The sequence below is a fragment of the Petaurus breviceps genome, unplaced genomic scaffold (genome assembly GCF_028583685.1).
Source record: "Petaurus breviceps papuanus isolate PSGF00001 unplaced genomic scaffold, PetGlider_PUasm1.0 140, whole genome shotgun sequence".
NCBI classification, from domain to species: Eukaryota; Metazoa; Chordata; class Mammalia; order Diprotodontia; family Petauridae; genus Petaurus; species Petaurus breviceps.
Genome location: NW_027185698.1, coordinates 31,411,622 through 31,425,221, shown reverse-complemented (window position 1 = coordinate 31,425,221; position 13,600 = coordinate 31,411,622). Strand labels below are relative to the sequence as shown.

The 13,600-nt window shown below is 36.0% G+C and overlaps 1 non-coding gene across 1 annotated transcript; it reads right to left on the bottom strand.

Moving 5' to 3' along the window:
- Positions 1-3,136: 3,136 nt before the first annotated feature.
- Positions 3,137-3,272, bottom strand: LOC138151536 (small nucleolar RNA SNORA13). The gene has a single exon (XR_011165855.1). It is a non-coding gene; the product is annotated as a small nucleolar RNA SNORA13 (small nucleolar RNA).
- Between the last annotated feature and the right edge of the window lie 10,328 nt (positions 3,273-13,600).

Sequence of the window (13,600 nt, the reverse complement as noted above, 5' to 3'; positions counted from 1 at the left end):
GATATGATATGATATGATATGATATGATATGATATGATATGATATGATATGTACTTCTTAACTTCCCCAGGAGAATGAAAACTCCTTGAGAATACAGGATGGTACTTTTTTTTTTAGGATGGCACTTTTATTGCTTGGTATCTCTAGCACTTAGCACAGGGCCTAGGACATATTAGAAGTTTCATAAATACTTATTCATTGATTGATTGATTAATAATGAGCTAATGTGGTGGCCCCCATGAAATTGATTAAGGATTGAATTTATCATTGAAATCTTAAAAGATATTATAAAAGTTTTTTCATAAATTTATTATCCTTTCAATTTCATCCTTAAATGTACTAAATATCATCTGATTTAAGTTCCAAGTTTTCACAAATTTACTTCTTTGGACATTGATTCTCAGTGTTTTAAGTAATATTGCTCACCATCCTCCATAATTCTCCTGTGTAAGATTTTATACATTACATTTTAAACTGGTATTGCTTTTTTTGCGGGGGGGCTAGGACTCTCTGCCAATCATTATCCAGTGTTTGCTGGCTGAGACAGTTTTTAGGTTCCTTTGATTTGCTCATATGTCTAAAGATGAATAAGGGTTAAACTTCTTTTGGCCATGATTATAACCTATGTTGAAGTCTCTTTTATCCATATTCCATTTTTTTTAACATTGATAGCTTATTTAAATAGATTAGGCTAGGATTGTTTAAATTTTATGTCATTTTGTTTTCACTTTCCTTCTTTCCTCTAATTTGTTCTTGATTTTTATCTTTTTGTTGATAAAATTATTTTTTGTTACTTTACACAAATCTTGGAAATGATTCCAACATCAGGAACCAGAAATTCCCCCTAATTATTTTTTTAAAGCAATTGGGGTTAAGTAACTTGCCCAAGGTTACACGGCCAGTTTGTGTGTGTGTGTGTGTGTGTGTGTGTGTGTGTAAAGTATCTGAGGCTGAAACCGATCTTGAGTTCTCCTGACTATGGGGCCGGTGCTCTTACTCACTGTGCCACCTAGCTGCCCCTCCCCCTAATTATTTTAAATTAAAATTTCTTTATATTGTTAATTAGCAATTGCCAATAAATACAAAAGTATCAAAATATGAAGAACATGATGAAAGAGGCTTGTATAGTAGACTGTGAGCAACTTATTTTTAAAGAAATATATATGTATATATATATATACATACACAAATACACATATCCAAATATATAAATTTAACAAGTTAGGGATTATCGTTTTTGTTTTCTTCAATAAATTAAAATATTTTATTGACATTCCTTGTGTATCTATCACTACCCTTAACCTACCCCTCCAATAGTAAAATAAAATCAATTTCATCTTTTTGTTTGTAATAATTTTTATTCACTATAGCCACCATTCCTGAGTCACTTCTCAAACAAAGTATTCAGGATATATGTATGGGAAAAAATCCATTATTCTAAGTGCTGGGAATGACTTATATTAAAAAATAAAAACAAAAGAAAATTATTTTCTTCTGCGAACTTTATTCTATCAGAATAAGACATGGGTATTGTGATCTGTGAATGGAGCTTCATCTATATAAGTAGGAAGGTAATGGGGTGGGGGAAGAAGGGGATTTATACTTAGGGACAGACAGGTGATAGATGTTAAGATGACTGGACTTGTCCAGAGTCACATAGTCAGTATATATCAGAAACAGGACTTCAAGCCCCAGTTTTAGGAGAGTTCAACTCTCCAACTAATACACCAGGCAGCCTCATGTACAATAAAATATGTATTGTGCTAATATGGAGAGAATCATTGGGTTCTACATAGAATTTTTCTGTCTCTGAAGAGTATGATCTTCAAAGTATGTTGTTATACATGTTGTGATTACCTTCATGATGATCTTTCCAAAAGTACATTGAAATATAAGATGATCAAATATCCTGTGAAATAATTTCTTATTGCCTTTGGACTCTTAATAAACTCTCTCCACAAAATCCTTTATTTTCCTCTAAAAGGAGAAACAGTAAGCCATTCTTTCACATAACTACAATTTCCTTTGTTCTCCAGTTTTATTTATAGTGAGACTATCAAAACTGATAGAATTTAAGAATCTATTTGACAAACATTTACTAAGCACCTCCTATGTTTGAGGCACTGTAGTTACAGGAAATAAAGTGAAGAAAATGACATAATCCCTTTCTTCAAGGAGCTCACAATCTAAGCCAGGAGATATGATATATACAAGCAAATATATGATAAAAGATAGATTGTGAGGGAGATGGACAAAACAGAGATGCATGCAAAGGAAAATTTGAAGCAGGAAGGATCAATGTCACCTTGTTGAAGTGATCAGAGACGGGGAGGAAGGGAAACAGGAAAGACCAAACTAGAGGAAAGAAGGAAAGTGAAAAAGGGAAACAGGAAATGGAGTAGGTGGCATCTGAGTTAGAAGCAGAAAAATTTTAATGACCCCAAATGAGGAGGAGCATATACTATTGACCTATGAAAATTCACAGAAGTAGGAGATAAAGAATGAGTCAATTAGTAATCCAGCGTGACTGGAATGTGGAGTGTGCAAAATGGAATAATGTAAAATAAAAGTAATCATACTCAATATTTATATAGTGCTTTAAGGTTTGCAAAGGACTTTTCTTTTATTATAGCATTTGATCCTCACTACAAGCTTGTGAAGCAGAAGCTGTTATATTCCCCATGCCCGATTTTTGTTGTTGTTGTTGTTTTTGTTTTGTTTTATATATATTTTAATATACAGAAATCCATAGCAAACAAGGGATAAAATTACAGATGCCAACTGTGCCCTGTGGAGAGCTTGATACAAAAAAATCACCACTTTATCACCCAAGTCCAAAGACTTTTGGACTTATTAACTTTTCTTCCATGAAGACTTTAGACTACTTGTGGAATTCAACAGGAACATGAAATTCAAGATTAAGCAGCTTCTTTGGAGACTCAGTGTATGAAAAAGGATTACAGCCCTTGGTCACTTTAGGAGTCCACAAAAACACCGACAACAGCTGCGGATTCTGGCTTTTGTGTCCTTGTTCATTTCACTAAACAGAAACAATGAAAGGTAAAGGAATAAACCTCGTGGCTTTAGGAGAGGGTGTGTCCTCCTCTGTCACCTGCTCAAGTCTCCATACTTCATAACTTGTCACTTACACAGCACTCTCACCAAAGGCACAAAAATCCCCAGGCAAGAGCAAAGGCTGCAAAGTATGTTATTTCTGCCTTTTTTGACACCACATCCACTAGCGACCAAAGTGAACGGGCAACACCCATGCCCCCTTTTTTAAACAGATTAGGAAACTGAGGTTGATGGAGTTTAAATGTTTTGCCTAGGCTCACAGAGCTAATAAGTGTTTAAAGTACAGTTCAAACTCAGTTCTTCCTGTCTCCAAAGCTAGCATTCTATCCATTATGCCAAAGGTGTGCACTGCATGCCACCCGCAATGTCCTCAAATACAGCAGAACCAGATTAAAATGTAATTGTGAAATATTTAACTAAGTAAATCAAAATACAACAGAACATAGAAAATATTACAATCTAAAACTGTATCAATATGTGACCACGGAGATCTGTATGTGCAGTTTAACGGCCCTGTTTCTCTGTGAGTTTGTCACCACTGGACCAAGCCACCTGGCTGCCCCGGAAATGAAGTTGGAATGATCAATTGGACCCAGTTTGTACAGACTGTGGCAGGACTTTATTCTTGGATGGACTTGTCTCAAGTCAGTTCCCTGGTAGTTTAAATTCAATATTGGAACAAAACAAGGAACTCAGATGTAGTTCGATAGTTTAAAAATGGGATTACGTAGCCACAGCAGGAGAACTATGTTCAACAAAGACAGACATCAAGGACACCTGCACTTGATTCAGCTGAGCAAAGTACCCTTGCTTCAGTTGCCAATCATGATCCACCAGCCAAGCAATAGAGAGGGTACCTGTGCCTGCCCTTGGCTATTCAGAAAGTCAAGAAGTGGTGTCAACAAGCTGAGCCAACTAAGTCATCAGGAAAACCTCAATAGTCTTTAAGGAAAAACTAGCTTAACTTAACCAGGAGGAGGAGTTGGGATGTTGCTCCTACTACAACCTTATATGCCATGTTTTGAGTTATGTGTTCTATACTAAAAGAAACAGAGATCCACTTAACAACTGTGAATATTAGCAGCTTGTAACCCCAAACTCATATTCATACAAGCCTTCTTTGAAAACAAAAATGCACATTTATTAAGCATACAGAACTAAAATATACATTGATCACATTGGAGACATTTTAGCTCAAGTATACATATGCAAATCATTGTTCATCAAAATGACAAATTATTTCAATCAGATACTACTTTGCATGAAGAACTAGGCTTCGACAACTTTTAATAGTAACTTATACATCTGCCACAGTCCCACAGTCAGGAAAGGATGAGAGATAGATGAGAGGGCACACCCATAGACAAGAAAGAGGGGAAGGAAATGAAGGCTGCCAGCTTTACAGGGAGAGTATCTCTGAGAAGATAGGCTAGAACAGGAAAGTTACACTTCCCAGGGTTTATGTGGACCATGTTGAGGCATATTAGAAACTCCAGTTCAGTAGCAAGAAAAAGGAGAAACACAGAGAGAGAGAGAAACAGACAGAGACAGAGAGAAACAGAGACAGAGACAGAGAGACACAGGGAGAGAGACAGAGAGACAGACAGAGAGAGACAGAGAGAGAGAATAGAATGTTTGAGACAGAGAAAGTCCCTTTCAGCTCACCTTCAGGAAGAGAGGGATTCTTTACTGATAATGCCTCACAAAGTCAGTCAAGCTCAGGAGACTCTGCCTCTATTTTTTAAATTTATGGTTTTAATCTATTAAATCCATGCACATTAATGAAGTACCTGTTATGGGTAAAGCCCTATGATAGGTCACAAATAGGGTAATGAAGAAGAATAAGATAGTCTTAATCATGAGAAATTTATAATTTGGTGAAAGGGACAAGATATATAACAAATAGATACTTCAAAGGATGTGTGATTTATTCAGGTTTGTTACCCTCCTCCCCCCAACACCCTCTTGCCATAGATTTGGATTTTAGTCTCCTCATACTTCAAAGAACAGTCTTAGTTGTTACTGAGGCAAAAAAAATGTCAGTCAATGACCAGCCTTCTAGCAAAGATGGCTCCTGAAGACATCACCAGAACCATAATCAAAGCTTTTCCAAGTTACCAGGAGTGGACAAATTTTACTCTCTCCTGGGATAGATGTTGTTGAGATCCTAAGGTCATGTCCTAAGAGTACATTTGAGTTATTGGGTAGACTAATATAATATGATTGTGACTATGACAAGAGAACAAGATATGTTCAAGGTCATAGGAGGTCAGATGAGAGAGACAGTAAGAGGGAAAGGGAGAGGGAGGGAGGGAGAAAGGGACAGAGAGAGAGAGAGAGAGAGAGAGAGAGAGAGAGAACACATTTTCCAGTTGTGAGAATATGAAATGGATTTATAGAGGAGGTAGTATTTGAACCACATCTTGAATGAACAATCAACAAGTCAATAACAAACATTAATTAATCATCTACTATGGGACAGGCATTATACAAGGCGTTTAGCATACAAGGACAAAAAATGAAATAATTCCTGCCCTTGAGGAATTTACATTTTATCGAGGGGAGACTATATATGTGTGTACATCTATGTATGTATATGAAATCTATATATAGAGTATATACACATATACAGTCTCCCCAATAAAATGTAAATATGTGTGTATATACATATAAATATAATCATAAATATATACATATATGTGCATATATGAGTTCTATCTAGTCTACATAGAATACATATACATATGCACATATATAGTCTCCCCAATAAAATTACACACACATGAATATACATATAAGTCAGTATGTATATTTGTATATGTGTGTATGCACACACACATACACATATAGTCTCCCCCAAATACAAATATATGCATGTGTATATATATACATATATACATACATATATGCATATATATGTGTGTGTTTATGTGTATATGTATATATGTGGGGGGGGGAAGAGAGAGACAGAGAGAGACAGAGAGAGAGAGAGAGAAGGTAATAATGTGGGGATTAAGCCTTAGTTGCTGAAATGGAGAGAGAAAAAGATCAGAGATCTAACTCTCCCAGTTAGCAGAGAAGATTCACATGGAAGGTAGCCCTCTAGATCAAATTTGAAGGAAGCTAGAGATTCTAAGACAAACCTTAGAAGACAGGTAGAGATGAGGAGAAGGAGGTATGCTAGGTTTTTGTGCATGACAACTAATATAAATAAAAACATAGATAATTAATAACATCAATGACATTCAAATAGTGCTTTGAGGTTTGCAAAACACTTTGATTATATATTATCTCTTGTCATCCTCAAAACAACTCTGTGAAGGAGGCGCTATTATTATGATCCTCATTTTATATAGGAGGATACTGAGGTAGAGAGATTTTAATTGGTGGGAAGGTGATGCATCTAGTAAATGTCCAAGGCAGAATTCAAGCTCAGGTCTCTTTTCATTCTACATCTACTGCTTTTTCCACTGTCCCTCTTACCTGTCTCAAATAAAAGAGACCCTAGGGCGTATTTGAAAAATGAATAATAATCCTATTTGTCTGGGGCATAACATGAGAGAATGACAATATTCACAGGACAAGTGAATGAGAACCAGCTTGTGGAAAACCTCAGATGCTGGACACAGAATCTGGACTCCATTAAGGTGGGCCTTGAGGATTCCTGTTGGGGGCAGAAAGATTTCATAGTAATAAAGCTAAAGGTCATAGGTCCCACATATACACCACCTTTTCAGAATGAAGGAAAACCCACAGTCTTAGGTGAGGGTGATCTTGATCATGATAGCCAGCCAATGTTAACTATACCTGATAATTCTGAATTGAATTATTAACATGCATGCAATGAAGTCTTGGTGTTAGAACAAGTATCACGGTAATTCAATGTTTTCCTGTAACAGTCAGGCCAAAAAAAAAACCAAACTAAAAATAAAACCTACTTCTCCTTTATCCTTTGAACTAAGGCAAATGTCTCACTTCTACTTTCCCTTTGTATTCGTGGATTCTGCAATGAACTTAGTGAACTATTTTGGTGGAGACATTAGGAGGGAAAGAAACATAACTGGACCAAGTGACCTCTAAGGACCCTCCTAACTCTAAAATTTTATACCTTCACCTCTTAAGTAGACAAAGTCAATTAATCTCACTGCTGCTTATTGTGACACTGAGAAAATAATTTATTTTCCCACGGGTCTCCATTTCTTCATTTGAAAAATGAGAGTTGGAGTGGATGATATTTAATATCCTTCCCAGTGCTAATATTTTATGTTCTAATCTATGACTCCATGATACCATGCAACTATAGCATCCATAGAATTTGTCTATAGACAGAGCAGAGCCAAGATGGTGGAATGGAAGCAGGAACTTTTCTGATCTCCATGAATTCCATCACTAACCTATAAAAAGTAAATCTGAATGGATTTTAGAGCAATGGAATCCATTGGGAGACAGAGTGTGGCAGATTCTCAGCCCAGGAAAGCAGCCACATAGGTCTGGGCAAGGTGAGTACGGAGCACATGGGGGCTGTACCAGCACAGATCTGAGAGCAGAGCACAGAAGAGTGAGAGTTAGCCCCAGCCAATGGATCCACCCACACCAAGGGCAATTTGCTGACTTCTCACCACCCAGATGGAAGATTGCTTTGAGCTGGGTAAGAGAAAATGCAGGCCCCAAGGCAGGAGCTTCTCCTGGGACTGTCAACCTGTAGCATGGATGTCTAAAAATCACTTACCTGAACTTCTGTGAGCCAATATGGCAGAGTAAACCCTAGCAGCTCTAATCCCCCTCCCTGACTCTGAAAAACCAGAGACTAATGCCCTACCCAGTGTAAAATCCTGAAACAGTGGGAAAAGTCTCAGGCTTGGGAGTCCTAGAGGAAGGGTATGACTGAGACTGTGCCTAGCCTGAAGTGAAGGGCTGGAGGCCTCCTAACAAACTCCACCTCAGCTTACCCACAGGAGATCACTAAGCCCCGGGGGCTGGAACCAACAAGCACTAACAACAGAAGCCCAGATATGCCTTAGCAGCAGGGAATCTGCAGACATCAGCACTGCTGGCCATCAGCTGCTGAGCCTGCCTGAGCTGGAGCCCAGGGGCACATAGTCAGAAACCTGAAGTGGCCAGACCACCCCTACCCCACAGGTTACTCTGTGAGCCACAGGGTAACCCAGGAGAAACACTGAGAGTCCAGGCCTTGGCCTCAGTTGAGACACCCAGAGGCTACAGCACACAAAGTCAACAATCAAACCCCTAGCTCCTAGCCTAAGAAGCATGGTACATCCGTACCCCAGAAGCAGAAATATACTCTAAAATTTCAGGACATAGGCAATCACAATGGGCAAGAAAGGAACTGTGATATCAAGAACAATACGATCCTATTATAGTGAGTGAGAACAACCAAATTCAGAGGACAACATGGACTATATATTCACACCTGAGACCACAGAAGGAAATATGAACTGGTATCAAGCCCAAAAAGCATTCTTGGAGGAGCTCAAGAAAGATTTTAAAAGCCAAATTAGAGAGGTAGAAGATAAATTTAAATCTGTATTGACCAAATTGGAAAAAAATCTCACCAAAGAAGACAAATCATTAAAAAGTAAAATTTTTGAACAGGGATGGTAGGTTAAAAATATAACTGGAGAAAATACCTTCCAAAAAAAGGAATTTCAAAAACCAACTGAGGAAAATAATTCACTAAAAAATTGAATCAGTCAAATCAAAACTAAGGACTCTATGATGCATCAAGAGTCAGTCAAACAAAACATGAAGATTGAAACATTAGAAGAAAGTGTAAAATATCTCACTGGAAAAAAAAAAAACAATTGACCTGGAGAACAGATCCAGGAGAGAAAACCAAAGAATTATTGGTCTACTGGAGAACCATGATGAAAAAAACATCCTGGACAAAATCCTCCAAGAGATCCTCAAAGAAAACAGTCCTGAGGTCCTAGAATCAGAGGGTAAAATAGTTATCAAAAGAATTCACCAGACTCCTCCTGAAAGAGATCCCAAATTAAAAACTCCAAGAAATATAGTAGCCAAATTCCAGAATCACAAGGTCATGGAGAAAATACTGCAAGCAGCCAGAAAGAAAGAATTCAAATATTGTGGAACTATAGTAAGGATTACACAGGACATAGCATTTTCTACATTAAAAGATCAAAAGGATTGGAATTTGATATTTCATGAGGCAAAAAAAATGGAACATAATATTTCTGGTAAGGGGATGGTCATTTAATGATATAAGGGAATTTCAGGCTATCCTGATGAAAAAAGCCAGAGCTCAATGGAAAATTTGATCTCCAAATACAAGACTCAAGAAAGACATTAAAAGGTAAACAAGGAAATTACATACACACACATATTCACATAACTTGTGAATCAATAAGAGCAAACTGTTTACATACCTACATGTGAAGCTGATACCTGTCAATATTGAAATTTACATAATTATCATGACATTTAAAAGGGATATACATAGAGGGTGAGGGTATAAATGAACTAATATGATGATAAAAAAAAAACCTTATTAAGGTGTGCAAATTGATTGCAATGGGAGAAAAGGAAAGGAAGAGGCAGAAAAGAGTAAATTATGCCACAGGAAGAGGCATAAAAAATACTATAGTTCAGGGAAAGAAGGGAGGGAGATGAACATCATATGACTTTATCTTCATTGGTTCTGATTCAAGGAGGGATCAACATAATCAGTTAAGTATAGGATTCTAATATGAAAAGACACAAAAACTGATTATAATAGAGGGAAAGGAGGGAGGGAGAGGAGCAGTATATGAAATTTACTCTCATAGGTTAGGTTTCAAGGAAGGAATAACATACTCTGTTAAGTATAAAAATCTATTGTGCCATACAGGCAGTAGGAAGGGTAAGGGGGGAAAATGGGGGGTGGTTAGAAGGGAGGGAAACAGTAGTAAGTGGAAAGGTTAGGTAAAGAGAAGGGGGGCACAGAGAGGGAATACTGAAGGAGGTGGTGGTCAAAAGGAAAACTCTTAAGGAGGGGAAGGGAGAAGGAAGAAATACAAGCAGAAACAGGGGAAGGAATAGGATGGAGGGAAAGACACAGATAATAAACATAACTATGAATGTGAATGGGATGGACTCTCCCATAAAATGGAGACAGATAGCAGAATGGATTAAATACCACTATCCTACAATGTGCTGCCTACAAGAAACACATTTGAAACAAGGGGATACACATAGGGTAAAGGTAAAAGGATGGAGTAGAATATATTATGTTTCAGCTAAAGTAAAAAAGGCCAGGGTAGCAATACTTATCTCAGATAAAGCAAAAGCAAAGATAGATCTAATTAAAAGAGATAAGGAAGGAAACTATATCCTGCTAAAAGGCACCATCAGGAATGAAGCAATATCATTACTTAACATATATGCATCAAGCAGTATAGCATCCATATAACTAGAGGAGAAGTTGAGGAAAGAAATAGATAGCAAAACTATACTAGTGGGGGACCTCAATTTTCCCCTTTCTGAAATTGATAAATCTAACCTCAAAATAAACAAGAAAGAAGTTAAGGAGGTGAATAGAATTTTAGAGAGGCTAGATATGATGCATCTCTGGATAAAATTGAACAAGGATAAAAAGGAATATACCTTCTTCTAAGCAGTACATGGAACATAAACAAAAATTGACCATGTATTAGGGCATAAAAACCTCACAATTCAGTGCAGAAAGACAGAAACATTAAATGTATCCTTCTTAGATCAGGATGTAATAAAAATCATATGTAATAAAGGTCCATGGAAAGATAGACAAAAACTAATTGGAAACTAATTAGTTTAATCCTAAAGAATGAGTGGGTCAAACAAGAAATTATAGAAGCAATCAGTAACTTCATTCAAGAGAATGACAATAATGGGACAACATACCAAAACTTGTGGGATGCAGCAAAAGCAGCTCTTAGGGGAAGTTTTATATCCCTGAATGCATACATAAATAAAATAGAGAAAATGGAGGTCAATAAATTGGGCATACAACTGAAAAAGCCAAAAAAAGAACAAATTGAAAACCCCCAGTTAAATACTAAAATAGAAATAATGAAAACCAAAGGAGAAATTTAAAAAATTGAAATTAAGAAAACTATTGAATTAATAAATAAAACTAAGAGCTGGTTCTATGAAAAAAAACAATAAAATTGATAGACCTTTAGTCAATATGATAAAGGAAAGAAAGAAGAAAAGCAAATTATGAGTATCAAAAATGAAAAGGGTGAATCTACCTCCAATGAAGAAGATATTAAAACAATAATTAGGAATTGTTTTTGCTCAATTGTATGCACATAAATTTGACAATCTTAGTAAAATGGATGAATATTTACAAAAAATATAAGTAGCCCAGATTAACTGAAGAGGAAGTAAATTACTTAAATAACCTCATCTCAGAAAAAGAAATTGAACAAGCTGTCAATGAATTCCCTAGGAAAAAATCTCCAGGGCCAGATGGATTTACTAATGAATTCTACCAAACATTTAAAGAACAATTTATCCCAATACTTTACAAACTATTTGGGAAAATTGATGAAGAAAGAGTCTTACCAAATTCTTTTTATGACACAAATATGGTACTAATGCTTAAATTGGGAAAAGACAAAACAGAGAAAGAAAATTATAGACTAATTTTCCTCATGAATATAGATGCAAAATTTCAAATAAAATATTAGCAAAAAAACTACAACAAGTTATCACAAGAATAATACACTTTGATCAGGTAGTATTTATTCCAGGAATGCAAAGATGTTTCAATATTAGGAAAACTATCAGCATAATTGATCATATCAACAACAAAACTAGCAGAAACTACATGATTTTCTCAATAAATGCACAAAAGGCTTTTGACAAAATACAACACCCATTCCTATTAAAAATACTAGAAAATATAGGAATAAATGGAGTCTTCCTTAAAATAATAAACAGCCTCTATCTAAAATCATCCACAAATATTACATGTAATGGGGATAATCTAAAAGTATTTCCAATAAAATGAGGGGTGAAATAAGGATGTCCATTATCACCCCTCTTATTCAATTTGGTACTAGGAATGTTAGTAGTAGCAATAAGAGAAGAAAAAGAGATTGAAGGAATCAAATTAGGCAAAGAAGAGACTAAGCTATCACTCTTTGCAGAGGATATGATGACATACTTAGAGAATCCTAGAGAATCAAGTAAAAAACTACTTGAGATAATAAATAAATTTGACAAAGCTGTAGGATATAATATAAACCCACATAAATCCTTGGCATTCCTATATATTTCTAATGAAATCCAACAGCAAGAGATAGAAAGAAATATCCTATTTAAAGTTACTGTAGACATTATAAAATATTTTAGAATCTACCTGCCGAAACAAACCCAGGACCTATATGAACACAGCTACAAAGCATTTTTCACATAAATAAAGTCAGATCTAACTAATCAGAAAAACATCAGCTGCTCATGGCTGGGTCGAGCTAATATAATAAAAATGACAATTTTACCTAAATTGAATTATCTCTTTAGTGCCATATCAGCCAACCTAAGGTACAGAGTGTCAAGGGAATTAATTAAAAGAAATGCTAGGGAAGGTGGCCTAGCCATACCAGATTTTGTATTATAAAGCAACAGTCATCAAAACTAATAGGTACTGGCTGAGGAATAGAGTAGGGGATCAATGGATTAGATTGGGTACACGAGACTCAGCAGTCATGACTATAGTAATCTACTGTTTGATAAACCCAAAGATCCCAGTTTGGGGGATAAGAACTCACTATTTGACAAATACTGCTGGCAAAACTGGAATATAGTATGGCAGAAACTGGGTATAGACCAATATCTAGCACTGTGTATCAAAATTAAGTCTAAATGGTTCTACAATCTCAGTATAAAGGCTGATACTGTAAGCAATCTGGGAGAGCAAGGAATAGTTTACATGTCAGATTTATGGAGAAGGTAAGATTTTGTGACCATACAAGAATTAGAGAGCATTATAAAATGCAAAATGGATAATTTTTATTACATTAAATTGAAAAATTTCTGTATAAACAAAGGCAATGAAACCAAGATTAAGAGGGAAGTGGAAAACTGGGAAAGAATTTTTACAACCAGTATCTCTGATAAAGGCCTCATTTCTTAAATATACAGAGAATTGAGTCAAATCTATAAGAATACAAGTCATTCCCCAATTGATAAATGATCAAAGGATATGAAGTTTTCAGAGGAAGAAATTAAAGATATCTATAAGCATATGAAAAAATTCTCTAAAACTCTATTGATTAGGGAAATGCAAATCAAAACATTTCTGAGGTACCACATCTCACCGGCCAGGTTGGCTAACATGATAAAACAGGAAAATGATAAATGCCGGAAAGGGTGTGGAAAAATTGGAACACTAATGCATTGTTAGGGTTGTGAACTGATCCAACAATTCTGGAGAGCAATATGTAGCTATGCACAAAGGGCTATAAATAAGTACATACTCTTTGACCCAGTAATACCACTTCTAGGGTTATATCCCAAAGAG